This window comes from Salvelinus alpinus, chromosome 3, assembly GCF_045679555.1.
Source record: "Salvelinus alpinus chromosome 3, SLU_Salpinus.1, whole genome shotgun sequence".
NCBI lineage: Eukaryota > Metazoa > Chordata > Actinopteri > Salmoniformes > Salmonidae > Salvelinus > Salvelinus alpinus.
Genome location: NC_092088.1, coordinates 20856638 through 20884531, shown reverse-complemented (window position 1 = coordinate 20884531; position 27894 = coordinate 20856638). Strand labels below are relative to the sequence as shown.

The 27894-nt window shown below is 43.7% G+C and overlaps 1 protein-coding gene across 5 annotated transcripts in view; it reads left to right on the top strand.

Moving 5' to 3' along the window:
* LOC139570229 (thyroid hormone receptor alpha-B) overlaps positions 1-27894 on the top strand; it is a 188275-nt gene that overhangs the window by 29648 nt on the left and 130733 nt on the right. For 4 of the 5 annotated variants that reach the window (XR_011674035.1, XM_071391930.1, XM_071391926.1 and 1 more), the window contains one exon: positions 2912-2969. The exons of the other annotated variant lie outside the window; for it this stretch is intronic. The gene's annotated coding sequence lies outside the window, so the exon portion shown is untranslated. The remainder of the gene's footprint in view (positions 1-2911; positions 2970-27894) is intronic. 5 annotated transcript variants of the gene reach the window in all.

The following is a 27894-nucleotide window of genomic DNA, read 5'->3' as shown; positions in this document are numbered from 1 at the left end:
TTGATGAGGGTAGAAACTCCAATAAGTTTTGAACAGGTTATTATAGGGACATGAGGTTTGGACCATTGATTTTCTTAGATGATTCTTAGATGATTCTTTACATGATTCTTTATACAATTAAGATATTATTTTACCCATTGGTCAAGAGATGCAGTTTTTATTAATGGTCTCAACAGTAAGGGAGAGCCCCTTCCCACTTTCATACAGATCATTACATTTCTGACACTATTGCAGTGCAAAGACTTGTTGAACAGTTGATTCATTGGCCAAGAATCCATCTGAAGCCAGCTGGATCACTGAGTTGGCAAGCCAAAGCCAGGATCAAAGGCAAAAGAGTTTGTTACACGTGTTGCCTTAATGAAGAGTAGACATTGTAATTGTTTCATTATCTTCTGAATAGGTAAGAGTAGACTCACTTTCTGTGGCTGCCAAGTCAAGTGGCAGCCCAAGAGCGCCCGTGACCTTCTTGGCAGTGAATATAAATGAATGTCATCAGATGTGCAAAGCCATAATGGCCAAAAACAAAAAGGGGCCATTGAATAATGAAAGAGTATATAAGTGTACTCTACTGTCCTGACTAAATTGCATTATGTTGGTACATTTGCCAAAACAGATACTGATGATAAAATGTATATCTGGATATACGTTCGTACTCAGTCTGAACCTATTGAAGATATCAGGCCACTGTATCCATGTTGATATGTGAGGTACTTTGTCTGTACATTCAGAATAAAAAAAAAATGGGTTATTCAAAGTTGAAAGGGTATTTATTGAGTTGCACAAGCACCGTAATTGTTCTTATGTAAGTTAATTTGTTAAAATAATAAATGTTTGCAGCTCTCAATGATCTAGTAGTGGCAGGGAGATATATTATTATAGTAGCAGTGAGCAGTGGACTGAGAGACGATTAGGGAATATAATATATAACGTAAATCCTGTATAAATCCTTTGCAGACTGCACCATCCGCTTACATTACTGAACAAATGTATCTAAGACGACCAATGTAAAGAGCAATAGGCTAAGCGTTAGGTTAGACACCTCCATTTGGCTGGAGGATTAAGATGGAAAGCCTTTTAGAGGAAAGCTGGCCTCATGAAATTCACTGTAGAGGTTTGCTTTGACCAGCTGACCCCCCCTTCAAACCCCACCCTTTGCAGCTCCTTCTGATTGCCACCCCTCCTGAACCTTCAACTGCTTGTTGCCTGTCCCTGGCTAGCCAGAACACACACGGATCACCGAAATCAAGTATTCTCAGCTAACCCTTGTCCTTATTGAATGTATAGTGTGCCTGGAGGACACTTGGCCTTTCATACCTCAGGCGTATTGAGCTGTTTAATCGTGTGGATTTGTCAACAGTTGTCGTTCTATGCGTCTCTGAGGCCACTAATCCTTTTGCTAGAGAGAACGACTTGAAATATCTGTGAGCTATGTTCGTACAGTAGACCAGAATAAAAGGCAGAAGGGAGAGAGGGTTTTATTTTCCCCTGTTCTAGTGCAGTGTTTATGACTCCACAGGTGCAGATATCAGGTTTTGGTGGTTGGAAATGGGGAGGAGGGAGTGGGATAGGTTTAGTGGGAGCTTTGCCGTCTGTATGGGCGTAAGGTCATTGACATGTTTGCGTAGCACACAAATGCACAGCACAAGGAGCTATCTTTGGCCATGGCCATGGGTCACCTTGTCTGCTCTACACTAGCACCATGCATACGTGCTACAGATATTTTCATGTGAATATTGCCCATGAATGACAGCAGGCACTGCTGTCTGTTTAAGGAATTAGGAGCCTGCCAACGTGAGGTTATCACGTTATCATCGAACCATATGGAAAAATGTGCGAGGATCCCCCTGACGGCACAGTGAGCAGTTTGGTGATTGTCTAGCGTTCGTCTTGAATAGTTTTCTCATTTGATGGAAAAAGAGCATTCTTTATATTTTGAACATCGTGTGCCAAAATGTGAAGTCACTGGGCTATATGGAACAGTTAGCATGTTGTATGTGCAGTGTAGTGTGGTGCAGGGATGTGTTAGCGAATCGCTAGCGGTTGTAGTTGGTGAGAAACAGCTTGATGTGTGTTTTCAGAGGGAGAAGAGTGGGAGAGGGTGCAGTTCAAAGTGAATGTGTTTGACTGTAGTGGAGGATCTGTCAGAGAAAATGAGAGGACATGCGCCGGAGGATGGAGCAGTGGTGACACAGATCCCTCACTCGTGCCTCTCAGGTGGGAGAGTCAGAGTGTATCGCCACTCCATGCCCATCTGTCACTATTGGCGCTGTTAGCATTACTTACTCTCTCTTTCTCTCCCAGGGATTTTGCTTCCATTGAAATCCTTGGGCAGGCCGCCTGAGCGATTAAAAAGGAAAAAAAGGTTTTATGTTTTTTCAGGTCGTTTAAGTCCAAACTTAATTTTATTTTAATTCTCCATGGAGAAATTAGAGATTTTTTTTTCTAAGATTCAGCCAGGCCAAACAAGCCCCTTGCCACGGCCACCACTGAAGACCCTTTTTGATCCAGAAAAAAACCCTGTCTCCCTGTTGGGACAATGGAGGAAGCAAGCTACAGTATTTTTTCAGTAGAACTGAGTTAGGATGCATTTAGCATACAGTGGGAGTGATGCCAGTCTTTGGGTCGCCTGAATCTCCAACAGTATGATTCACCACATGGCTCACTGTAATCCCAGTGGATATTTTTGGACCGGATGCATTCTGAACCTTGACTCTACACTTGCGAGAAATTCATTTTTCAGATGGGCATTTTAAGTCTATACTTTACTGGAAAGACACTTACACAGATGTATTTTTTTCCTGCTGCATTACAATGCTTAGAGACTGTGACATTTAAACCAAAGCTATGAGGATATATCCACACAAATACATACTTCAGTGGCATTTAAATGTAATTGTCATTTCTATTCCAGGTTGTGACATTTTAACAAGAAATTTCACCTGGAAATCAAGTGGATCCAATTGTTTCTGGTAAGTTATTTATTTTTTGTCTAGACAGGAAATAATAATTATTTAAGAGGTTCGGAATATGAGAGAGATATAGTGCCTAAAGTATTCAGATCCATTGACTTTTTCCACATTTTGTTACGTTACAGCCTTATTCTAACATTGATTAAATTGTTTTCCTCATCAATATACACACAATACCCCATAATGACAAAGCAAAACCAGGTTTTTAGACATTTGTGGAAATGTATAAAAAAAATATATATATATCACATTTACGTAAGTACTCAGTCCTTTGTTGATGCACCTTTGGCAGCGATTACAGCATCAAGTCTTCTTGGGTATGACGCCACAAACTTGGCACACCCATATTTGGGGAGTTTCTCCCATTCTTCTCTGCAGATCCTCTCAAGCTCTGTCAGGTTGGATGGGGAGCGTTGCTGCACAGCTATTTTCAGGTTTCTCCAGAGATGTTTGATCGGGTTCAAGTCCGGGCTCTGGCTGGGCCACTCAAGGACATTCAGAGACTTGTCCCCGAAGCCACTCCTGAGTTGTCTTGGCTGTGTGCTTCGGGTCGTTGTCCTGTTGGAAGGTAAGTCTGAGGTCCTGAGTGCTCTGGAGCAGATTTTTATCAAGGATCTCTCTGTACTTTGCTCCATTCATCTTTGCCTCGATCCTAACTAGTCTCCCAGTCCCTGCTGCTGAAAAACAACCCCACAACATGATGCTGCCACCACCATGCTTCACCTTAGGGATGGTGCCAGGTTTCCTCCAGACATGATTCTTGGCATTCATGCCAAAGAGTTCAATCTTGCTTTCATCAGACCAGAGAATCTTGTTTCTCAGGGTCTGAGAGCCTTTAGGTGCCTTTTGTCAAACTACAAGTGGGCTGTCATGTGCCTTTTACCGAGGAGTGGCTACTGTCTGGCCACTCTACCATAAAGGTCTGATTGGACTTTTATCTCCCTCACCAATGTTAAGCATCAGCTGTCAGAGCAGCTTACCGATCATTGTACCTGTACACAGCCCATCTGTAAATAGCCCACCCAACTACCTCATCCCCATATTGTTATTTATTTTTTTGCTCCTTTGCAACCCAGTATCTCTACTTGCACATCGTCTTCTGCACATCATCTTCTGCACATCTATCACGTCAGTGTTAATGCTAAATTGTAATTATTTCACCACTATGGCCTATGTATTGCCTTACCTCCCTAAACTTACTACATTTGCACACACTGTATATCGATTTTTCTATTGTGTTATTGACTGTACGTTTGTTTATTCCATGTGTAACTCTGTGTTGTTTGTGTCACAATGCTTTGCTTTATCTTGGCCAGGTCGCAGTTGTAAATGAGAACTTGTTCTCAACTGGCCTACCTGGTTAAATAAAGGTGAAATAATAAAAATAAAATTGGTGGAGTGCTGCAGAGATGGTTGTCCTTCTGGAAGGTTCTCCCATCTCTACAGAGGAAATCTAGAGCTCTGTCAGAGTGACCATCAGGTTCTTGGTCACCTCCCTGACCAAGGCCCTTCTCCCCTGATTGCTCAGTTTGGCCGGGCGGCCAGCTCTAAGAAGAGTCTTGGTGGTTCCTAACATCTTCCATTCAAGAATGATAGAGGTCGCTGTGTTCCTGGGGACCTTCAATGCTGCAGAAATGTTTTGGTACCCTTCCCCAGATCTGTGCCTCGACACAATCCTGTCTCGGAGCTCTACAGACAATTCCTTCGACCTCATGGCTTGGTTCTTGATCCAACATGCACTGTCAACTGTGGTACATTATACAGACAGTTGTGTGCCTTTCCAAATCATGTCCAATCAATTGAATTTACCACAGGTGGACTCCAATCAAGTTTTAGAAACATCTCAAGGATGATCAATGGAAACAGGATGCACCTGAGCTCAATTTCGTGTCTCATAGCAAAGTGGTTGAATACTTATGTAAATAAGGTATTTCTGTTTTTTTATTTTTTATAGATTTGCAAACATTTCTAAAAAACTGTTTTTGCTTTGTCATTATGGGGTATTGTGTGTAGATTGCCGAGGATTTAATTTAATTTAATCCATTTTAGAATAAGGCTGTAATGTAACAAAATGTGGAAATAGTCAAGAGGTCCGAATATTTTCCAAAAGCACTGTATATTGGTAATACACCTGTAATATACGTTTTGGTTGCAGTGTACTGAAATTATTATTGCCATATGAAATTTGGTTGATCTGTGCATGCAGAGCAAGTGGTTACAATGATGAAGGTTCTGAGTAGTGTAGGATCAACAGTGCAATGCTATAATGTTAGGTTGCGGTGTCGGATCAACAGTGCAATGCTATAATGTTAGGTTGCGGTGTCGGATCAACAGTGCAATGCTATAATGTTAGGTTGCAGAGCAGGATCAACAGTGCAATGCTATAATGTTAGGTTGCGGTGTCGGATCAACAGTGCAATGCTATAATGTTAAGTTGCAGAGCAGGATCAATAGTGCAATGCTATAATGTTAGGTTGCAGAGCAGGATCAACAGTGCAATGCTATAATGTTAGGTTGCAGAGCAGGATCAACAGTGCAATGCTATAATGTTAGGTTGCAGAGCAGGATCAATAGTGCAATGCTATAATGTTAGGTTGCAGAGCAGGATCAACAGTCCAATGCTATAATGTTAGGTTGCGGTGTCGGATCAACAGTGCAATGCTATAATGTTAGGTTGCAGAGCAGGATCAACAGTGCAATGCTATAATGTTAGGTTGCGGTGTCGGATCAACAGTGCAATGCTGTAATGTTAGGTTGCAGTGTCGGATCAACAGTGCAATGCTATAATGTTAGGTTGCGGTGTCGGATCAACAGTGCAATGCTATAATGTTAGGTTGCGGTGTCGGATCAACAGTGCAATGCTATAATGTTAGGTTGCGGTGTCGGATCAACAGTGCAATGCTATAATGTTAGGTTGCAGAGCAGGATCAACAGTGCAATGCTATAATGTTAGGTTGCGGTGTCGGATCAACAGTGCAATGCTATAATGTTAAGTTGCAGAGCAGGATCAACAGTGCAATGCTATAATGTTAGGTTGCGGTGTCGGATCAACAGTGCAATGCTATAATGTTAGGTTGCAGTGAGGCAAGGCAGTGGGTGCTGCTGACTAGTTTTGTGGTTTTATTTGTCAGCTCCGTCATTGAACAGAGGGAAGTGGTTGGCTTGTCTGCCTCTCCCCAAAGTCAGCAGTCCAGGAAATACCTCAACAAAAGTATTAGAGAAAGAAATATGGGTCAACCAGAGAGCACCAGATGAAGAGTAAACTGTTGGTTGGTAGATGGAGTGTTTACGGTGTAGCGTTGAGTCATTTTACTCTTTGTTATGATAGCTTCACTTTCACGGCTCTATTTTTATTGTAACCTGAGCTGATTGGCTGGGATGGTCCGGGGTCACGGTTAGTTCAAGATCATTTCGTTGAGGTTAACGTCTGGAGATGGGGCCTAGTAAGCCACAGAATGGTGATGGAAGGACAATGACTGCTTTGTTTAGTCTACAAACCCATGGGAGGTATGGCGTCAATTGCACCTAATCTGCTATTTCATATTGACACAGTACACACTGTGCTTTAACATGAAGCACAATGACAGATGACGCTATGCTTCTCCTCTGCTTACAACCAATTTACATGTTTTCACTTTCTTTTGGTTGCGGAGTAGGCTGTGTGACATGGGTCATGAAGTTGGTTGAGTCCGTGAACCCAAGGTTTGCTAAGACACTGCAGTCGTCGAGTTCAAACTTAACTTTTGTTACCTCCGCAACTTCCTGTTGCGACTAGACTAGCCCAGAAAAAGACAAACAACAGCAGCCTTTTAAGTGAAATTAAAGCTTGGGTCTGCTATGGGAAATATCAGAAACAATTGTATTAATGGAGATATTATCAAGTCTCTTTCATTCTATTTATAATGTCATGCAGACTAGATAGTATAATGCAAATATGATATTCTATTCTGTTAATCTCATATGGTCTCAGGCTGACATGGTATCTTTTTGATTGGACTTAAGTGTCAATGTTAAAGTCAATGTGTGAAACACATTACTTTATGGACGTGGGGCATATGGGCAAGCAATACCCACCCTACCATGGGACTAGCTAGGGTTGCCCTGACACCACACCACCCGTCCTTTGAGGCCCTCTTCATAAGGGGCTTATAGGCTCTGGAACAGCTGCTGGTGCCTGGTTGTCATGGCAAGTGCCCTCCGCCAGAGCCTGGTATCCTTTCCGGTGGGGTAGTTGCTTGTTTTTCCACGTCAAAAGGAAGTTGTTTACTTCCACTCAGCCCATTCCCCCTCTTTGAGAACATCCATAAGTTAAACTGAAGCTACAGCAATTCTTTTGTAATATTTTATATTTAACTAGGCAAGTCAGTTAAGAACAAATTATTATTTACAACGACGGCCTAGGAACAGTGGGTTAACTGCCTTGTTCAGGGGCTGAACGACAGATTTTTACCTTGTCAGCTCTGGGGATTCGATCCACCAACCTTTGGGTTACTGGCCCAACGCTCTAACCTCTAGGCTACCTACCGCCTTATATAGGCTAACAATTGCATGAGAATTTCTGCTACAACAGCGTGTTTTTCTTGAATTGCAAATACTTAAAAGCTCTGTGGTCAGAATGAGGTCAAACACATTATTTTGGAGCCAGGCCCTCACCACTCATGCCCCCACACCTCATTTATTTTGAGGGGCCTTCAACCACTCATTGCTGACACTATAGCGCTCTGTCTCTCAAGGTAGAAACGTCCATGCTAGCTCACGAGATTGACAGCCATTAAAACCACAAAGGGGACACAGAGCAGGGACTGACAATCCCTTTGAATTGTTTTACATGAGCGGGCTGTGATAGCCTTGTCTCTGATAGCTCTGAAAAAGTGACAGAGGGAGAGTGAGGAGGAAATTGACACATTCATTGTAGAGTGCTTGGTGGCCCTCATTTATCCAGGTGACTGACTGCAGTGTCTGGTTAGCGTAATTCACTAACAGGCTGGAGTTTTCCACCAGTGGCATGTCATTTGCATGAGTGGATTGCAGGTTGGTGAATGGTGTAGGGGTGGGTATTTGAAATGATTTCACTATTCAAAAAATATCATCATATTTTTGGAGATATCCGGATAGTCGAAATACACATATTTAAAGGATTTTTTTTGTTTTGTTTGTTTATTACAATGGAGACTGTGCTTGTTTCAGAGGAGCAGAGGCCGGTGTGTGTGACAGTCTGTGTTAGGCACAGAGGGAGAAAGAGAGAGAGAAAGTAGGTTGTTGCTGCCATAGGTTATCTATCATACCATCTGGTAGTGCCTGTCTTGACTGCATCAAATCGTTGTAAAGAAGCTAGCCAGCTAGCTAACTAAAGTAACCAAGCTAAGTTAGCCAAGTAGCTAGCTAAAGTAGCAAGGCTAATTGAGGCAATTTTTCTGCGCTCCCCGTAATTGTCTACAACAACTCCATTCATATGAAACAACAGCCTACCTGTTGGTTGATCATTGTAGCCTACTCCTTCTCATTTCGCCAACTTAATTCCATAATTGTAATTATATTTTACATTGATTAGAAATCTCCCACATGGAGCCTCTGACTGTAGCGCAGCTATGACTGACCAACAATAACAACAAGCTACACGTGTGTAAGTGTAACCGGTGTGAAATGCCTAGCTAGTTAACGGTGCTCGCTAAAAGCGTGTCAATCGGTGACGTCGCTCGCTCTGAAACCTTGAAGTATTTGTTTCCCTTGCTCTGCAATAGCCACGGTTTTTGTGGAGCGATAGGTAACGATGCTTCGTGGGAGGCAGTTGTTGTGTTCACAGAGTCCCTGGTTCGAGCCCATGTTGGGGTGAGGAGAGGGATGAAAGCAACACTGTTACATAGGCTACCGGTGCATATTTCTTATGGGAAACACACATAAAAACTTTTCATTGTTTAAATATGCCTATCTTTTTATTTTTGTTAATGAATACTCTCCCAAATTATCGAATAAAGGTCTTCTGTCAATTTCCAGCTGCATTATATCCTGACTGCTTCTAGATAGGCTGTAGCCCTACAAGCAACAGGGGTTGAATAGGCATTTTAAATAGGCATACAGGCATGTACAGTGCATTCAGAAAGTATTTAGACCCCTTGACTTTTTCCACATTTTGTTACGGTACAGCCTTATTCTAAAATGTATTAAATAGTTTTTTTTCTCATCAATCTACACACATAATGACAAAGCAAAAACTGGTTTTGAGAAGTTTTAGCAAATGTATAATTTTTTTTTACTAAAATATCACATTTACATAATGATTCAGACCCTTTACTCACTACTTTGTTGATGCACCTTTGGTAGCGATTACAGCATTGACTCTTCTTGGGTATGACGCTACAAGCTTGGCACACCTGTATTTGGGGAGTTTCTCCCATTCTTCTCTGTAGATCCTCTGTCAGGTTGGATGGGGAGCATCGCTGCAGAGCTATTTTCAGGTCTCTCCAGAGATGTTCGATCGGATTCAAGTCCGGGCTCTGGCTGGGCCACTCAAGAACATTCAGAGACTTGTCCCGAAGCCACTCCTGCGTTGTCTTGGCTGTGTGCTTAGGGTCATTGTCCTGTTGGAAGGTGAACCTTCGCCCCAGTCTGAGGTCCTGAGCGCTCTGGAGCAGGTTTACATCAAGGATCTCTCCGTTCATCTTTCCTTCGATCCTGACTAGTCTCCCAGTCCCTGCCGCTGAAAAACATCCCCACAGCATGATGCTGCCACCACCATGCTTCACTGTAGGGATGTTACCAGGTTTCCTCCAGATGTGATGCTTGGCATTCAGGCCATAAAGTTCAATCTTGCTTTCATCAGACCAGAGAGTCTTGTTTCTCATGGTCTGAGAGTCCTTTAGGTGCCTTTTGGCAAACTCCAAGTTGGTTGTCATGTGCCTTTAACTGAGCAGTGGCTTCCATCTGGCCACTCTACCATAAAGGCCTGATTGTTGGAGTGCTCTAGAGATGGTTGTCCTTCTGGAAGGTTCCTCCATCTCCACAGAGGATGAAGACAGCTTGTCTGTCTGTCGAAACATTGGTTATGAGCTCCTAGAGTGTTCTACTCAGATGATCTTATCCAGAGTAATTAGGGTTAAGTGCCTAGCTCAAGGGCACATCGGCAGATTTTTTTACCTAGACGTCTCGGGATTTGAACCATCAACCTTATGGTTACTGTCCCAACGCTCTTAAACATTAGTCTACCTTCCGCCCCATCCATCATCCAACGGTAATTCCTGACAATGTGGAGCATTTCCAAAAGGTCATTATTAATATCTCTTTGAAAGATGAATAGTTCCAGTCATATAACATGAACAATAGCGCTATTTTGTTCGGCTGACAAAGTAAATAAAAAATAAAAAATGAAATTTGCCTTCTGGCGCTTTACAAAATAATGTAGTGTACCTCAAAGACATGCTGGCGGAAACTATAACCTGGTTTGTTATGCTAATCAAGACTGGTCTCGTCTCGTGGTTGTTGGTCATGGCATGGCGAGTTTTTATTTATTTATTTATTAAACATGATTTATTAACCATAAATCACTTTTTGTTGCACAATTGTATACATTGAATTTGTCATATTTTTCACATTCCAACAATTCTTCCTAATGTTCAATAAGAACCGACACCAACAAAGTTGCTCTGCATAAAAACACGTCTCACTCTGGATGGATGTATGGGAACGTTTTTTCTCTCTCTCTTTCTCTCTCTCTTTCATTCCCCTCCGGCGGTGTCCGTTGAAGTAAAACAAAAAACAGGTGCAGCCGGGAGGGAGTGATATGAACTTGAGACCCTGCTCAAACAGTCGGGCGACCACGCTATACAATCAGTCTAGTCTTGTCTTTGAACAGAATAAAAGGAACTGTTTGGAGAGTGGGACCTGGTTGGACCACTCTGCTTTCAGTGTCCCTACTCCCGATTGTGATGTGTGTTTTCCTTTTGACTTTGTGTGGGCTCAGCCTTATAGGATTAGAGATAAGGATATCATAGCATGGATAAGTACGTATTGTGTGTAGCTCAGGACAAAAGAGGGTCGTTGCTGTTTAACAGTGAATCTTTATAAGTAACACTCTCTGTAGATAAGTAATACAGTAAGTCTGGAAATAATCAGGGAAGAACTGGGTAATTTTACCCTGAGACGTAAGAACATGCTGGCTCACTCTCTCTCTGTGTGTGTGTCTGTGTGTGTGTGTGTGTGTGTGTGTGTGTGTGTGTGTGTGTGTGTGTGCGTGCGTGTGCGTGTGCGTGTGCACGTGCGTGTGCACGTGCACGTGTGTGTGTGTGTGTGTGTGTGTGAGGGATTGAGGGCTCGGCGAAACACTTTGTTCCTTGCTTGAGTAATAATGAAAAGTGCAGTGATGGTGCAAAGAGCTGGTCTTGATTTCAAAAGCTTGATTCCACCAAGAAAAGACACATTGTGGCCAGGGTCACTTTGGGCTATTTTGTACAGCTAGGATAGCCATAATTAACGTGTTTGTTGCGTCCAAACTGCAATTAACAGAGTCACAAAGCTTTGTATACAGTGTACACCGCTGTAATCAAGACCAGACTAGTAACCCAAGTTAAGAGAAAGCAGGGGGAAAAAGAGGGAGGGGGAGGAAAGAGATAAGGACGTATGTGGCAACTGGAGGCTAGCGGTGGGCATCGTTAGCTAGCTAGTTTAGAGAGGGCATTCCGTGTCTTTTGTTGACAGCCACAAGTATTCCGCTTTCTCAGCCTCCCTCCAACACGCTCACCACACAAATGAGCTGTGGAACCCTCCAGTAAACAGGGTTGCTATAGGTCACAGCGCCGCAAGAAGAATAGAGGGAAGCGCTTTAATTCACACACAGAGGGAGGAAGGAGAGAGAGAGGCCGCGCTAACACACAGGGTCACTCACACATCCAGTAACCCGTATGGTATGCACACAGAGGTCCGTCGGTTAATAGTTTCTGTTTGGAGTTGTTACGAGCATGTGGGATAGGTTTTCTGTATATCCAGGCAAAGCCATGGGAGGGAACGACTCATTTGGCACAGTGGATACACTCAACCACATGCATAACACAGGCAGATGAACACGTAAAAGCACACACACAAGACACAGCATCCTATTTTACCTAACCTTAAGCCTAACCCTTGCCCTAACCCAAACATTAACCCCTAAACCTAATGTCACGTTCCTGACCTGTTTTCTGTTGTTTTGTATGTGTGTGATGGTCAGGGCGTGAGTTTTGGGTGGGCATTCTATGTTGTGTGTTTCTATGTTGGTTTAGGGTTGCCTGGTATGGCTCTTAATTAGAGGCAGGTGTTTTGCGTTCCTCTAATTAAGAGTCATATTTAGGTAGGTTGTTTCACTGTGTTCGTTGTGGGTGGCTGTTACCTGTCTCTGTGTTTGTGTTCTGCACCAGATAGGTCTGTATCGGTTTTCACGGTTTGTTGTTTTGTTTGTTGTTTGTAGTGTTCACGTGTCGTCAAATTAAACATGTTGAACACTAACCGCGCTGCACTTTGGTCCTCTCCTTCACCCCTGGAAGAAAACCTTTACACCTAACCCTTAACTCCAATACTAATTGTAATCCTAACCCTAAAATAGGGTTACAACCCTAACCCTTTTGTCCTCATGGAGACCTGGGAAATGTTCCCCAGGAGGGAGAATCTTCCTTGTTTTTACTATCTATTTGGGGACTTTTGCACACACACACACACACACACACACACACACACACACACACACACACACACACACACACACACACACACTATCCTTGAGGGGACCAAACAAAAACCTATTTTCCCTAACCCTCAGTCAAGGAGAGAAGAGCTGCTTTCTCCCACCTCTAATTGTTTTCTAACTGGATGGGATTAGCAGCACTTCTTCTGTTTCTTCACAGAGGACCTTCTGCACTTTGGGCCAATTTTGCCGTCACCTTTATTTACTTTGAGTTTCTTTGTAGATAGATTTTTTTTCTTCCCGTCTCTGCTACCTGAGGAGTCCGAGAAGGACGAAACGCGTTGCAGCTCTACTCCCCTTCTGTGCCTCTGCCGATGTGATAGCCATAAGGTAGACGGGTGCTTGCCCTGAGTTTTTTTTCTTTTTTGCTTGTTGTGTTTTTCCATTTCCCTGCTTTTTCTCTTTTCTCCTCTCCTCTACTTACTCACCTTCCTTCCCACTTGTTCCACTCAGCCACACAGACATGTGCAGACATGTGCAGACACAGGAAAGGCAATGTTTTGGACCTAAGGGGCCACGTTGTGTGTGTGTGGGTGTGTGGGCGCACTGCGTGGTCAGTCTGTTGCTCCTCGTCGCCCCAGTCTCCCTCGGTCAACGTGGTGATGCAGAGGAACGTAGCTGCGGGCTGAGTTTCAAGGAGCTCAGGCTTAGGTTGCGGCGAGGGAGGGGCCACCCGACGGATAGCTAGACAGACACGCACACAAGGGCTTGCGGGCTCAGTGGCTCGCTCTCATAGCAGGCAGGGGGCATAACAATGGTGCGGCTCTCCATCTGACCTTTCTGGGTGGGTATATAAATCTGGATTGGAACAATGGGGGGCCGAAGCGTGGGCTCTCATTCTCCGGTGTGTTGACAGTCAAGCGGAGTGCCACTGATTCATGCATGGATCATAGCAGGGATGCATCTAACAGTCGAAGCAAGCAAAAAAAAAAGCCAGACACTGAAGTCACCTGTCACCGGTTGCGCGGCCAACTGCTGCTTTCGCCTGATGACCCTCCTTCGCAACCGTAGCTGACCTTTTGGAAGGAAGGACATAACGGCCTCTGTGAGGGTTCTCTCCCTGTTACTGTCGGCGCCCTCGCATGTGTCCCGTTCTTCTTTGCCTGAACTCTAGCCTTAACCTTACTGGGGTGGGGTGCCTCACCTTAACCTTTGGGGTGGGGTGCCTCACCTTAACCTTTGAGGTGGTGCTTAACCCTAATCTTCTATGCTGGCCTGTGTTCCCTGAGGCTTGTGCGTGTGGGTCAGGGTTCCTCATCCTGCCTGTCACAAAGCGGAGTGCATTTTCCCAGGGGTTCATGCATTGTCATTGTAAGGTGCATCTACCACATTTAACCCTTAACCCTAACTCCTCAACCTATCCCCTAACCCTAATTCTAACCCTAACCCATTGTAAATCTAACCCCTAAGTCTAAAATAGCATTTTTGCTTGTGGGGACCGGCAAATTTTCCTTGTTTTACTATCCTTGTTAGGACTTCTGGTCCCTACGAGGATAGTAAAACCAAAATCACACATCCGTATTTATTTTCCCCGCACACAGGTAGGGGAGAGATGAATGGATAACCTAACGTTGGTATTTGGAAGTGTTCCAGATCAGTCAGCCATGTTCTGCACCTTCTCATTAAACGTAGACCTTTGTCACCGTGGGTCTAGTATCCTTTATTCATGATCCTTTATCCATTCCACCTTCCTGCCAGAGCCCGCTACAAAGGAGGACAGGTCCATGGTTAATGATGTTCCTGTAGATCCTGGACCCCCCTCACTCGCTCTTCCGCCCTCTCTTTCTGCCCATGCATGCCTCTGCCTGCCAGCTCCGGTGTGTTATCATCATTGCATAACCCTTCAGCCAATAAAGTGCCCCACGTGCCTTTTGGCAAAGCACCTCATTGAATCCCTGCCAAGGTTAGCCGGGTGCAAAGTGTGCCACTGTCGGTGCCACACCCCTGAGAGTGAGTGTGTGTCCCTTGCTGCTGATTCAGGATGTGTGTGTGTGTGTGGTTGTCCTGCTACAGCAGGGATCATCAACTAGACGCAGGCCGATTCTTTTCTTGAGCGGATGGTCAGGGGGCCAGAAGATCACAAATGATTTGTAGACTGCAAGTTGACCGCACGGAGCCCAAATAGATATAATTGACTAAAACATAATAATTTCAAGCCTTCCTTACATCCGTATACAATCACATATATCTTACTTTAAAATCACTTGGAGCTGATTTGCTTTTCTTTCACAAACTAGGACATTTCTAAGTGACCCCAAACTGTTGTGTGTGTATGTGTGTGCGTGTATATATATATATACACACACACAGTGGGGAGAACAAGTATTTGATAACCTGCAAAATCGGCAGTGTTTCCTACTTACAAAGCATGTAGAGGTCTGTAATTTTTTATCATAGGTACACTTCAACTGTGAGAGACAGAACCTAAAACAAAAATCCAGAAAATCACATTGTATGATTTTTAAGTAATTAATTTGCATTTTATTGCATGACATAAGTATTTGATCACCTACCAACCAGTAAGAATTCCGGCTCTCACAGACCTGTTAGTTTTTCTTTAAGAAGCCCTCCTGTTCTCCACTCATTACCTGTATTAACTGCACCTGTTTGAACTCGTTACCTGTATAAAAGACACCTATCCACACACTCAATCAAACAGACTCCAACCTCTCCACAATGGCCAAGACCAGAGAGCTGTGTAAGGACATCAGGGATAAAATTGTAGACCTGCACAAGGCTGGGATGGGCTACAGGACAATAGGCAAGCAGCTTGGTGAGAAGGCAACAACTGTTGGCGCAATTATTAGAAAATGGAAGAAGTTCAAGATGACGGTCAATCACCCTCGGTCTGGGGCTCCATGCAAGATCTCACCTCGTGGGGCATCAATGATCATGAGGAAGGTGAGGGATCAGCCCAGAACTACACGGCAGGACCTGGTCAATGACCTGAAGAGAGCTGGGACAACAGTCTCAAAGAAAACCATTAGTAACACACTACGCCGTCATGGATTAAAATCCTACAGCGCACGCAAGGTCCCCCTGCTCAAGCCAGCGCATGTCCAGGCAAGTCTAAAGTTTGCCAATGACCATCTGGATGATCCAGAGGAGGAATGGGAGAAGGTCATGTGGTCTGATGAGACAAAAATAGAGCTTTTTGGTCTAAACTCCACTCGCCGTGTTTGGAGGAAGAAGAAGGATGAGTACAACCCCAAGAACACCATCCCAACCGTGAAGCATGGAGGTGGAAACATCATTCTTTGGGGATGCTTTTCTGCAAAGGGGACAGGACGACTGCACCGTATTGAGGGGAGGATGGATGGGGCCATGTATCGCGAGATCTTGGCCAACAACCTCCTTCCCTCAGTAAGAGCATTGAAGATGGGTCGTGGCTGGGTCTTCCAACATGACAACGACCCGAAACACACAGCCAGGGCATCTAAGGAGTGGCTCCGTAAGAAGCATCTCAAGGTCCTGGAGTGGCCTAGCCAGTCTCCAGACCTGAACCCAATAGAAAATCTTTGGAGGGAGCTGAAAGTCCGTATTGCCCAGCGACAGCCCCGAAACCTGAAGGATCTGGAGAAGGTCTGTATGGAGGAGTGGGCCAAAATCCCTGCTGCAGTGTGTGCAAACCTGTTCAAGAACTACAGGAAACGTATGATCTCTGTAATTGCAAACAAAGGTTTCTGTACCAAATATTAAGTTCTGCTTTTCTGATGTATCAAATACTTATGTCATGCAATAAAATGCAAATTAATGACTTAAAAATCATACAATGTGATTTTCTGGATTTTTGTTTTAGATTCCGTCTCTCACAGTTGAAGTGTACCTATGATAAAAATTACAGACCTCTACATGCTTTGTAAGTAGGAAAACCTGCAAAATCGGCAGTGTATCAAATACTTGTTCTCCCCACTGTATATATATATATACTGAACATAAACACAACAATTTCTACAATTTTACTGAGTTACAGTTTATATAAGGATAACAGTCAATTGAAATAAATCCATTAGGCTCTAATCTATGGATTTCACATGACTGGGAATACAGATATGCATCTGTTGGTTGCAAATATCTTAAAAAAGGTAGGGGAGTGGATCAGAAAACCAGTCAGTATCTGGTGTGACCACCATTTGCTTCATGCAGCACGATACATCTCCTTCGCATAGAGTGGATAAGGCTGTTGATTGTGGCCAGTGGAATGTTGTCCTAAACAAACACATTTGTGCACAAAATGTACGAGAAATAAGCTTTTTGTGCGTGTGTAACAATTCTGGGATCTTTTATCGTTTAGATTGTTTGCTCAGAAATCTTGGGGGCCAAATAAAATCACGGGCCGCTAGTTGGGGAACCCTGTGTTACCGTTTCCAACCCTCTCAGCAAACGTCTGAGAATAACCCCTTGACCTGTCTGTAAACTCTTCTATTTGGATTGGCCCCTCACCTCCAGACGCTTTGCACAGCTAGCTAGACAGTATGTTCCTGAAATACCTTCTCAGCTTGCCCCCTTTCCTCCCCCTGTTATCTGCCTCTGCACTGCATATTTACAACATACACGTCCATACATTAGCGTTCAGTGAGCACGCTAGCTGCCAGACATGCCTCTGGGATGTGGTCCGGCTTGTGTTTGGTGGAACATACTGGACTCAAACATCACAGCAACGGTACTATTAATAGAAGGTGCTGATAAAGGGGAAGAAAATGATCTTGGTTCACCCCGCACACCGGTTCTGTTTGAAGCTGTTATTCGCTAGGTATGCTAGGCTAAATAGGACATGTCAGTCAAGTTGATGATGTAGCCCAGGCTGTTAGGTAAGAGTGCACTAGCGCTTAGGGATAGGTAGGCTACACTAAATAGGTCAGTCAAGGTGATGAAATTTAGCCTAACCAGGCTGTAGCCTACTGAGTGGGCTCTAGGCTAGTATGGCTAGGGTATGTAGCTAGCGCAAGTCAAATGTCAGCCTGAACAGGGCTTACCCGGTCTGCAAACATTCATTCAGTTGTTACACAGGGATTGGGGGGAGGGTGGGGGGAAACGCCAGGAAAGTGCACTTTGAGTGGGGAGAGCAGGAGGGGCGAGGTGGCTTTCTTTGAATAGGGGATACATCTATAGCCAGACTAATTGCCTCAGCTCATGAAGAGCATTTGTGGATGGATCGACCAGCTATTTAATGGCCCAGTGCAATTTTATATATGTTTGGTTGGAATAATACTGTGAAATTGTCCAAATTATGTTGATGCCCTTTTAGTGTAAGAGCTGTTTGAAAAGACCGCCTGAATTTTCAGTCTGTTTTGCTGGGAGGGAGTTTTAGCATTCCATGGTGACATCACCATAGTTAATAGACCAATAAGAAAAAGAGTTCCAAACCTCTCCTAAAAACAGCACATTTTTGGTTTTTACACTGAAACCACTCCCAGACAGTCCTATCTAAATTCTCGCTTGAGAATTTGCTCTTTGTTAAGACGTTATTTTTGTTCCTCTTTGACCATTTAAATGGAAAACAGTCACAGCAAGGTACTTAATTGTTACCCAGAAATGATTTGATATTGAGATAAAAACGGCTGCAGTGGACCTTTTTAAAGCTTAGCATCAACATGCAATGGTGGTAAACTAGGTGGAATGAGATCTCATCCCTCTGTATCTGATCTCATCCACCCTTAGGTGTTGAGTCTCATCCTCCTTTTCTTGTGGGCCTCATACCTCCTTGGTCACCCAGTGCAGTTTGTGTAGCTCTTTCCACCCCTGTACATTTGCAGCTGGAAAGGGGCCCGACCCTTGGCTGACATCCAGCCTCCTTTAACTGCACTGTAATCCCCTTTTATGATCTTGTTTTTTTCTCTCTCTCCCCCACTCGCTTTCCCTTTCACTCACTTTCTCTCTCCCGGGCTCTCTCTTGCCTTGACATATTGTGTATCCAATTGGCTTCTTCAACGTACAGTACTTAAAATCCACCACTCCACACAAACAGTCATGCCATGTACTGTACGCTACACACACACACGTTACGCATGCAGGACGAAGGCAGAGAGGACAGCCAGGTCACCCGTGATACGAGTCAGTATTCGACATCCGTCCATGTCTGAGGACGTCTGGAGAGTGTGGAAACCGGCCACTAGGGGCAACAGTGAGTGCTGTTACCTTCAAGTAGGTTTGGGTTTTGCTAGGGTGCTGTGGATGTGGACGGATGTAAGCATCTGCCTCTGATTCCAAAGGTTGCAATTTTGAATCCAGCGATAGAAAGTTGTTTTTGAGATTTTTGTTTTAAGCCTATCATCCCTAACCATTCGTATTTAAGGCCTACACTTAAGAATCATGGAAAGAGAAGGTTTCGGGTTCCTGGGTGGCAGAGTTCATAGACCACCTCATCGCCGACCGCCGAAGGAGATGGACATATGAATGTATTGATTTGAATCCTGAAGGTCACCTCCACAGGCCAGCTCCGCCTGACGTTCCCTGTTGAGCCCTCTTCGGTAGACGGTAAGTAGAGCAGCCTCATTCCATCCACTCCCTGCAGCCATGGTGCGGAACTCGAGGGCATACTCGGCAGCTGAATTGCGTCCTTGTTGAAGTTCTATGAGGAGGTCTCCTATAGGACGACCGGAGGGAGAGTGATCGAATACCTCCTTGAAGAGGGTGTGGAAATGGGTCTCGGATCCGAGTTCTGTGCTGTTGGCAGTCCATATGGCGGTGGCCCAATCTAGGGCTTTGCCTGTGAGTAGAGACAACAAAATCCACCCTGCACTTGTCGGTGCTGAAGTTAGTGGGGTTGTGCTCAATATATTTGCTGAATTACATCAGAAATCCCTGACATCTCCCAGGTGAACCGTCATACTTTCCAGCCATGGGTATGAACGAAGGAGGGATATGGGTTACGATACCTGGCATCGGAGGAGTAGGGATAGGCTGGCGGAGAAGATGGCACATTTCCTCCATAAGCTCCTTTTGCTGGGTTAGGCGCCGCTGTAGCTCCGCTGAATCCATTCCGTATTTAGGTGAGGTATTCTGTAATGAATACTCAGGGAGAACAAGGTGTAGATTCACGCGCAGAGTGCGGCAGATGTGCGGCAGATGTTTATTAAGCCTTCGCAGACGGCAGGAATCGTGGTCGCAGGCAATGGTCAAACACGGGTAGTCAGTCAAAAAACAAACAATACCTAAAAACTGTACAAACAGAAAGAACTGAACTAAATAGGGAGCTGATGAGACCAGGTGAGAAACGAACACAGGTGAAATCAATGAACAAAAACGAAAGACAGGGCAACGTTCCAGAACACAAAGAAAAAGAACACAAGGTTGACTAAGAAAAGAAAAGCAGAACCTTACAGCCAGCATCATCTTGCAGATGTCTCCAGCACATGTATTCTCCAATGAAGACTAACATCAAAGTCCGTAGGCGGTACAGTTTCAATTATGGTCAGATTCAAAGTTAACTTAATATCTGTTCAATGTGCTCAATTTCATAAGAAGGTAAATGGTACTCGAGACAGTGGAATAATTTTTCAATAACAATTCAAATGTATTTCACAAGATCATTTCGTGTACATGTAATGGTGAATGCGTACTAAAACGATTTACACCTAGTGTGATGTTACACTTTTCACAATATCAACATTTCAGTATCAACCCCCGCGGTTATACCGTTACAAGCCGTAAATGAAAAGACAAACACAAAAATATGTATTTCTAGTACATGGCATAAAAAGCTTACTGAAATGATACACTGACTGTATGACAGATGTGCTTATAGGCCTCGTCATAAAAACAGAATGACGCTGTGTTTGTGTGGGTGTGGCTGTGTGTGCGTGCGTGTGGCTGTGTGTGTGAATGTGTTTTGGAGGCTTCCTCTAATACAGTACCCCCTCCTCCACCTCTCTCTCTGGCTGCCCTGCCTCTGGTCTTGTCCCTGCATCCTGCTCTGTCTACCATTGGAGACGAGAGAGAGAGGGAGAAAAAAGACAATTCAGGCTGGAAAAATGTGTTATACAGATGTCTGTGGATCAGTGCTTTTGTTGAACAGAGGATCACACTCCTCCTCCTCCTCCTCCCTCTGGCCTGTCTGCTTCTCTTTTCATCTTATACCTTCATATGACCCTTCCGTCTGATTACCCTTGTCTGTCTCTCTCTCTCTCCCCCTTTATCTCTCCCTCGTTCTCCCTCTCTCTCTTTCTCTCTCTGTGTCTGCTACCACTAATTTGTTCTTTTGAATTAAGGAGAATTGCATTTGATGAGACCTTTCTTAGTGGCACCAGCAGCGCTTAAACTCACCAGCCATTACACGTGCGTGTCAATTAACAAAACCCTAATTGATTCATTATTATCTGTTGACACAGTGGTAATATGGAGCAGAGGTCCCAAGGAGGAGGTTTCCATGCACTTTGAGTGCTTTTGTGTATGTGTGTATCAGTGTGTGTGTGTCTGTGCGTGCCTGGATGTTTTATGTGTGTGCGTGCATCTGTGAGTACCGCTGTGAATGTGTGTGTTTGTGTTTATGCATGTCCACAACGTTTTGTGTGAGTGTAGCTCTTCTGTGGGCCCAGTGTTCGTTAGCCAGGCAGCCTCTGGGGCTCCCAGCAGGGTATGATGCTCAGATGGCAGGCCTGCTGCACATTACCGTAATGATTTACTGACTTTGGCCGTGGAACTGCCCCCCCCCTCCTCCATTCTTCCACTCCTTCATCCCTGCACTGCAAATGTCACCATTGAGCTTTTGTCCATTGTTTTGGGTCTGGGCTGGATTCTCAGCCTTGTGGCCCTTTTTTAAAAGGAGATGTGCAGACCGGATGTGCTCGATGTGGGCTTGCTGGGAAGAACAGTTAGATTCCTTGTAACATCCAGTCAAACTGTAATGTTGTTCACTGTACTTGTTCTCACACGAAGCACCAGGGATTTAGTGGAATTAAGGCATGTGGGTTTTGTAACAGACAGATCTTTGATGTTTTTCTTTCTGTGGAAATACACATTTTTCATCCCCAACGGTTGTCATTGTGCAACATCACCGTTTCTCCTTTTGGTAGCGCTTACTGAATGTGGTTCTCTTTTTTTACTTGAATAACTGGGACACAACAAAGAGAATCCCCAAGACAAAACAAAAATCAAGACCAATCTGAGGTTATGATTACCATAATTCCAAAGGGCCGTGTTGGTCCTGGTGTTCCACATGGGTTTTACGAGCAGGCGTACATTCAGCCGCACAGGTATGAGAATCAAAATAATCTGGTGGCGAAGACAGATGGCAAATTCTGCATTTTTGAGGAGGAGTATGTGGATTGAAGGGGTTTGGACATTACACATCAACATTCAGACTTCTGAAAGTGGCAGGGGGAGTTGCTGGTCTCCAATCTCAACAGGGATGACTTGGCTCAACCCTCCAATTTAAATGCAGAAAATATGGAGCAGTACTTGGTTCAAAGTAGCTTGTCTAACCGAAACAGAATGGAATTTAGAAGATAAAAAATGGAACAGCCTCCTCTTTCTTGTAAAATGATGTATTTTTTTTGTAGCTAGATTCTCTTTTGTTGTTAATTGCACTTTCTGTATAGGCCTATCTGTTTTTTCATGTAAAGTTTTTATATGTTTTTATCATCTCTGAAAATGTTGTCGTCACTTCCTAGGTCTTGGCCAATCGTCTTTGACCACACCAGTCCCACTCCCCTCTCTCAGAGTTCAATAGCAATGTGTGTTGTAGTGCAGTTATGCTTTTTGACCTGGCATTGAATGTACATTATATCATTAAATGACACTGCCTTGGATGAAATTGCATCAGATGGTCTTTTTTATGTCTTTATGAAATAGCATCAGGTATTTTTATGTATCACAGTTGTTTAACACAAGGATTTAAACAGTGTTTTTATTGCTTGGGTGTTCTTTTGGACCTGCTTTTTGGTGTTAACATATGTCCTCGAAAGCAAATCTATCCATCTCTACCGAATGCTCTGTACACAAGTACTTATGGTGTAAGCTAATAGCTAATAGCATAAAATACAGAAATAGTCATACCTCTTGACTTATTACACATTTTGTCGTATTACAGCCTGACTTAATATATTTTTTGGACCATCTACACACAATACCTCATAATGACAAAGTGAAAACATGTTTTTAGACATTTTTGCAAATGTATTGAAAATTAAATACAGGAATATCTTATTTCTATAACTATTCACACCCCTGAGTCAATACATGTTAGAAGCTGTGAGTCTTTCAGGGTAAGTCTGTAAGAGCTTTGCACACCTGGATTGTACAATATTTGCACATTATTCTTTTTAAAATTCTTCAAGGTCTGTCAAGTTGGTGGTTGATCATTGCCAGACTGCCATTATCAGTTCTTGCCATAGATTTTCAAGACGATTTAAGTCAAAACTGTAACTAGGCCACAATCACTGTCTCCCAGTGTTTGTTGGAAAGCAGACTGAACCAGGTTTTCCTTTTACTGTGTTGGATTTATCCCAAACATAACGCTTTGTATTCAGGACATAATATTTCTTTCATTGCCAATGATTTTTTTGGTTTTACTTTAGTGCCTTATTGCAAACAGGATGCATGTTTATTCCAAAACTGTACAGGCTTCCTTTTCCCCACTCTGTCATTTAGGTTAGTATTGTGGAGTAACTACAATGTTGTTGATCCATCCTCCGTTTTCTCCGATCATAGCCATTAAACTATTTTAGTCACCATTGGCCTCATGGGGAAATCCTTCCTCTCCAGTAACTGAGTTAGGAAGGACGCCTGTATCTTTGTAGTGACTGGGTGTATTGATACACCATCCAAAGTGTAATTAATAACTTCACCATGCTCAAAGGGCTATTCAATGCCTGCTTTTTACCTTTTTTTTTTACCCATCTATCAATAGGTGCCCTTCTTTGCGAGGCATTGGAAAACCTCCCTGGTCTTTGTGGTTGAATATGTGTTTGAAATTCACTGCTCGACTGAGGGACCTTACAGATAATTATTTGTGTGGGGTACAGAGACGAGGTAGTCATTCAAACGTCATATTAAACACTAGTCCATGAGTTCATGCAACTTATTGCGTGACATGTCAAGCACATTTCTACTCCTGAACTTATTGAGGCTTGCCGTAACAAAGTGGCTGAATACCTATTGACTCAAGACCATTTCAGCTTTTCATATTTAATTCATTTGTAAAAATGTCTAAAGACGTACTTACGTTATGAGGTGTCGTATGTACAGTGGGGAGAACAAGTATTTGATACACTGACAATTTTGCAGGTTTTCCTACTTACAAAGCATGTAGAGGTCTGTAATTTTTATCATAGGTACACTTCAACTGTGAGAGAAGGAATCTAAAACAAAAATCCAGAAAATCACATTGTATGATTTTTAATTAATTAATTTGCATTTTATTGCATGACATAAGTATTTGATACATCAGAAAAGCAGAACTGAATATTTGGTACAGAAACCTTAGTTTGCAATTACAGAGATCATACGTTTCCTGTAGTTCTTGACCAGGTTTGCACACACTGCAGCAGGGATTTTGGCCCACTCCTCCATACAGACCTTCTCCAGATCCTTCAGGTTTCGGGGCTGTCGCTGGGCAATACGGACTTTCGGCTCCCTCCAAAGATTATCTATTGGGTTCAGGTCTGGAGACTGGCTAGGCCACTCCAGGACCTTGAGATGCTTCTTACGGAGCCACTCCTTAGTTGCCCTGGCTGTGTGTTTCGGGTCGTTGTCATGCTGGAAGACCCAGCCACGACCCATCTTCAATGCTCTTACTGAGGGAAGGAGGTTGTTGGTCAAGATCTCGCGATACATGGCCCCATCCATCCTCCCTTCAATACGGTGCAGTCGTCCTGTCCCCTTTGCAGAAAAGCATCCCCAAAGAATGATGTTTCCACCTCCATGCTTCACGGTTGGGATGGTGTTCTTGGGGTTGTACTCATCCTTCTATTCCTCCAAACACGGCGAGTGGAGTTTAGAGCAAAAAGCTCTATTTTTGTCTCATCAGACCACATGACCTTCTCCCATTCCTCCTCTGGATCATCCAGATGGTCATTGGCAAACTTCAGACGGGCCTGGACATGCGCTGGCTTGAGCAGGGGGACCTTGCGTGCGCTGCAGGATTTTAATCCATGACGGCGTAGTGTGTGACTAATGGTTTTCTTTGAGACTGTGGTCCCAGCTCTCTTCAGGTCATTGACCAGGTCCTGCCGTGTAGTTCTGGGCTGATCCCTCACCTTCCTCATGATCATTGATGCCCCACGAGGTGAGATCTTGCATGGAGCCCCAGACCGAGGGTGATTGACCGTCATCTTGAACTTCTTCCATTTTCTAATAATTGTGCCAACAGTTGTTGCCTTCTCACCAAGCTGCTTGGCTATTGTCCTGTAGCCCATCCCAGCCTTGTACAGGTCTACAATTTATCCCTGATGTCCTTACACAGCTCTCTGGTCTTGGCCATTGTGAGAGGTTGGAGTCTGTTTGATTGAGTGTGTGGACAGGTGTCTTTTATACAGGTAACGAGTTCAAACAGGTGCAGTTAATACAGGTAATGAGTGGAGAACAGGAGGGCTTCTTAAAGAAAAACTAACAGGTCTGTGAGAGCCGGAATTCTTACTGGTTGGTAGGTGATCAAATACTTATGTCATGCAATAAAATGCAAATTAATTACTTAAAAATCATACAATGTGATTTTCTGGATTTTTGTTTTAGATTCCGTCTCTCACAGTTGAAGTGTACCTATGATAAAAATGACAGACCTCTACATGCTTTGTAAGTAGGAAAACCTGCAAAATCGGCAGTGTATCAAATACTTGTTCTCCCCACTGTATATCAGTGACACAAAACCTCCAGTTAATATTTTTTTATTTCAGGCTGTAACACAACAAAGTCAAGGGGTGTGAATACTTTCTGAAAGCACTGTATCTTAACACACAGTACGCCCCTTGACAAATGGATAACTATCAAACGTTCTCGAACCAACAAACTTGGCTAGTTATAAAGTACTAGTGTCTCATATCTGTTTGGCATAATACTGATATCACTATTTTGTTGTTACGGTAGGACATACTTGTTAGGCTATAACTCATTACAACTCGTCAGGCCATGCACTACCCCTGAAGAAAGCAGGCTTCATCGAGAAGGCTTCAGCGATAGGTCACGGAAAGTGTAACCACTTTATCAATGATGTCATCGCAGCTCTTGTAAACCCGCTACCTCTCTGACTCGAAGTTGCACAAAAGGTTGCATACCATTGCTGTCCTTGGAGTGCCTTCTAAATACCAGACTCACCGATTGACCTGATCTGCTGCTACACTGTAGCTCACTGTAGCTCATGTTTCACCATCAATAATGTACAGTTTATGGCGTCAGGTTTTGTTTTGGTTGTGGGAGATCCAGTGGTTTGGTTCCTATGGGGCTGCTCTGAGTGTCGGCGGCCATATTGTCTCTTGCGGCTCTGAAGTCGCATGGAGTTGACTGTAAAAGGCCACTCAGCCTCTGCGGATTGGCTCCCTTCGTAGGTGTGTTTGGTATGTGCGATGGGCTACGTTGGTGGTCTGCCAGCTGGTGAGTTTAACAGCACCTGTCACAGGATCCATTAGCCCCAGAGCTGTAAAACGGTGTGAGGCACTCGCCCTCGGCACCCCACTCCAACCTCCCCTTCCCTCACTCTCCTAACCCACTCCATGCTTTTTTTGGAGACAGTTACCAAGGGAACCATCAGGCTAGATTTTCCATAACATGTACCGATGCATCCAGGATGTCGAATCGCTCTGATTTCTCAAGTGCATCGATGACTGAGAATCTCAAGGCCAGAGGAACAGAACTGTATTTTTGCCATTTCCCTCTGTGTCCCAAGTCCTCACAGCGGTGTCCCAACAGCGGTGTCCCGTGTGTTGCTGTGTGTGGCTGTGTTTTAGACTCGAGGAAACCACTGCAGCAGAGCACATGTACGCAATTAGAGAATCTGGCATGGGGAATCGAGAGCGGGGAAACTGACAATGTTGATGCTGTGCTGTCGGCCGCGTGTTTGTTCCACTGCCAGCCCTAGTTGACTGTTGCGGTTATCCGGTGAGGGGGGAGGGAGAGAGAAAGGGTGAGACAGGGTGTGGGGGAGAGGAAATTGATTTGACTTAATGATGAACTTAGGCACGATCAGCTGGGCAGTAGGGGAGAGTGGGGTAAGCTGAGACATTTTGTTACATTCAGCGTCACTCTGTTAAGGGAAATATAGTATTCTTTCTAACAAAGATATCTACATATATTTCAGGGTGTTGTGTATCCCTGGAAATAATCCGAATTCATGTAAACATTACAGTTTTGAAAACATAGCTTGTGCAAAAAAAGTGGTCTCTTGGCGCAACTTACCAATGGAGTATGGGGTAAGTTGAGTCGCGGGACAGGATAAGTTAAGCCGCTTACACATTTCTGTACTTAATGAAATATTACCACTAGCTTTTAAAAACCATGTCCATCTTTATTTCCCAAACACAATTCAACACAATCACTTTTTTGTCTTTCCTTTTCATCATCTTTTAACACAGGCTTAACACTATTAACAGAGGCCAGACCGTGTTCTTACCTCATATCCCAGCGTTAATGTCTTGCATTACGCCTGGGAAGAAAACACTTCAATATGCTCAACTTGGCATTGGCTCAACCATTGGCTCAACTTACCACAAGGCAAACATTTTGACTATATTAGCCCACAAAGCTAAAAGGCTGCACTTTCGTGCTAGGTTTAGGACCTCATATTGAAGCTTAGCAACTGATGTATAGAATAATCTTAAAATGATCTACTTCGGTTTAGATATAAGCCTCATTAAACTTCTAACACAATAAATTAATTTGACTTGGTTAAAAAATATATAGATATTTTTTTACCTAACTTGCTTACCACTTTTTCCATGTGGATTCTTCCTTCACAGACTCCAGGAAATGGTAACCTCTTCCTAAATATTTGGTCAAATTATTAATTTTGTGTAAGGTTTCCTAGAAACAAGGGTGGCTCAACTTACCTCAACTCCCCTACAGCGAGCCAGAAATTATTCATCGAGTCGCTGCTTCTCCACTTATGAATATCTATCTCAATCAATATCCATGCTAATGTACCTATATATCTACGTCATTGTTGTCTCTAGTAAATGTTTTATTTTTGTTCACTGCTTTCATTAGAAAGACTTCTCATTTGATATGGATTGGAACTAGGTCTATCTTTTACCAACTGTTACCTGGCCATTGCCAAGAATGAAGTAC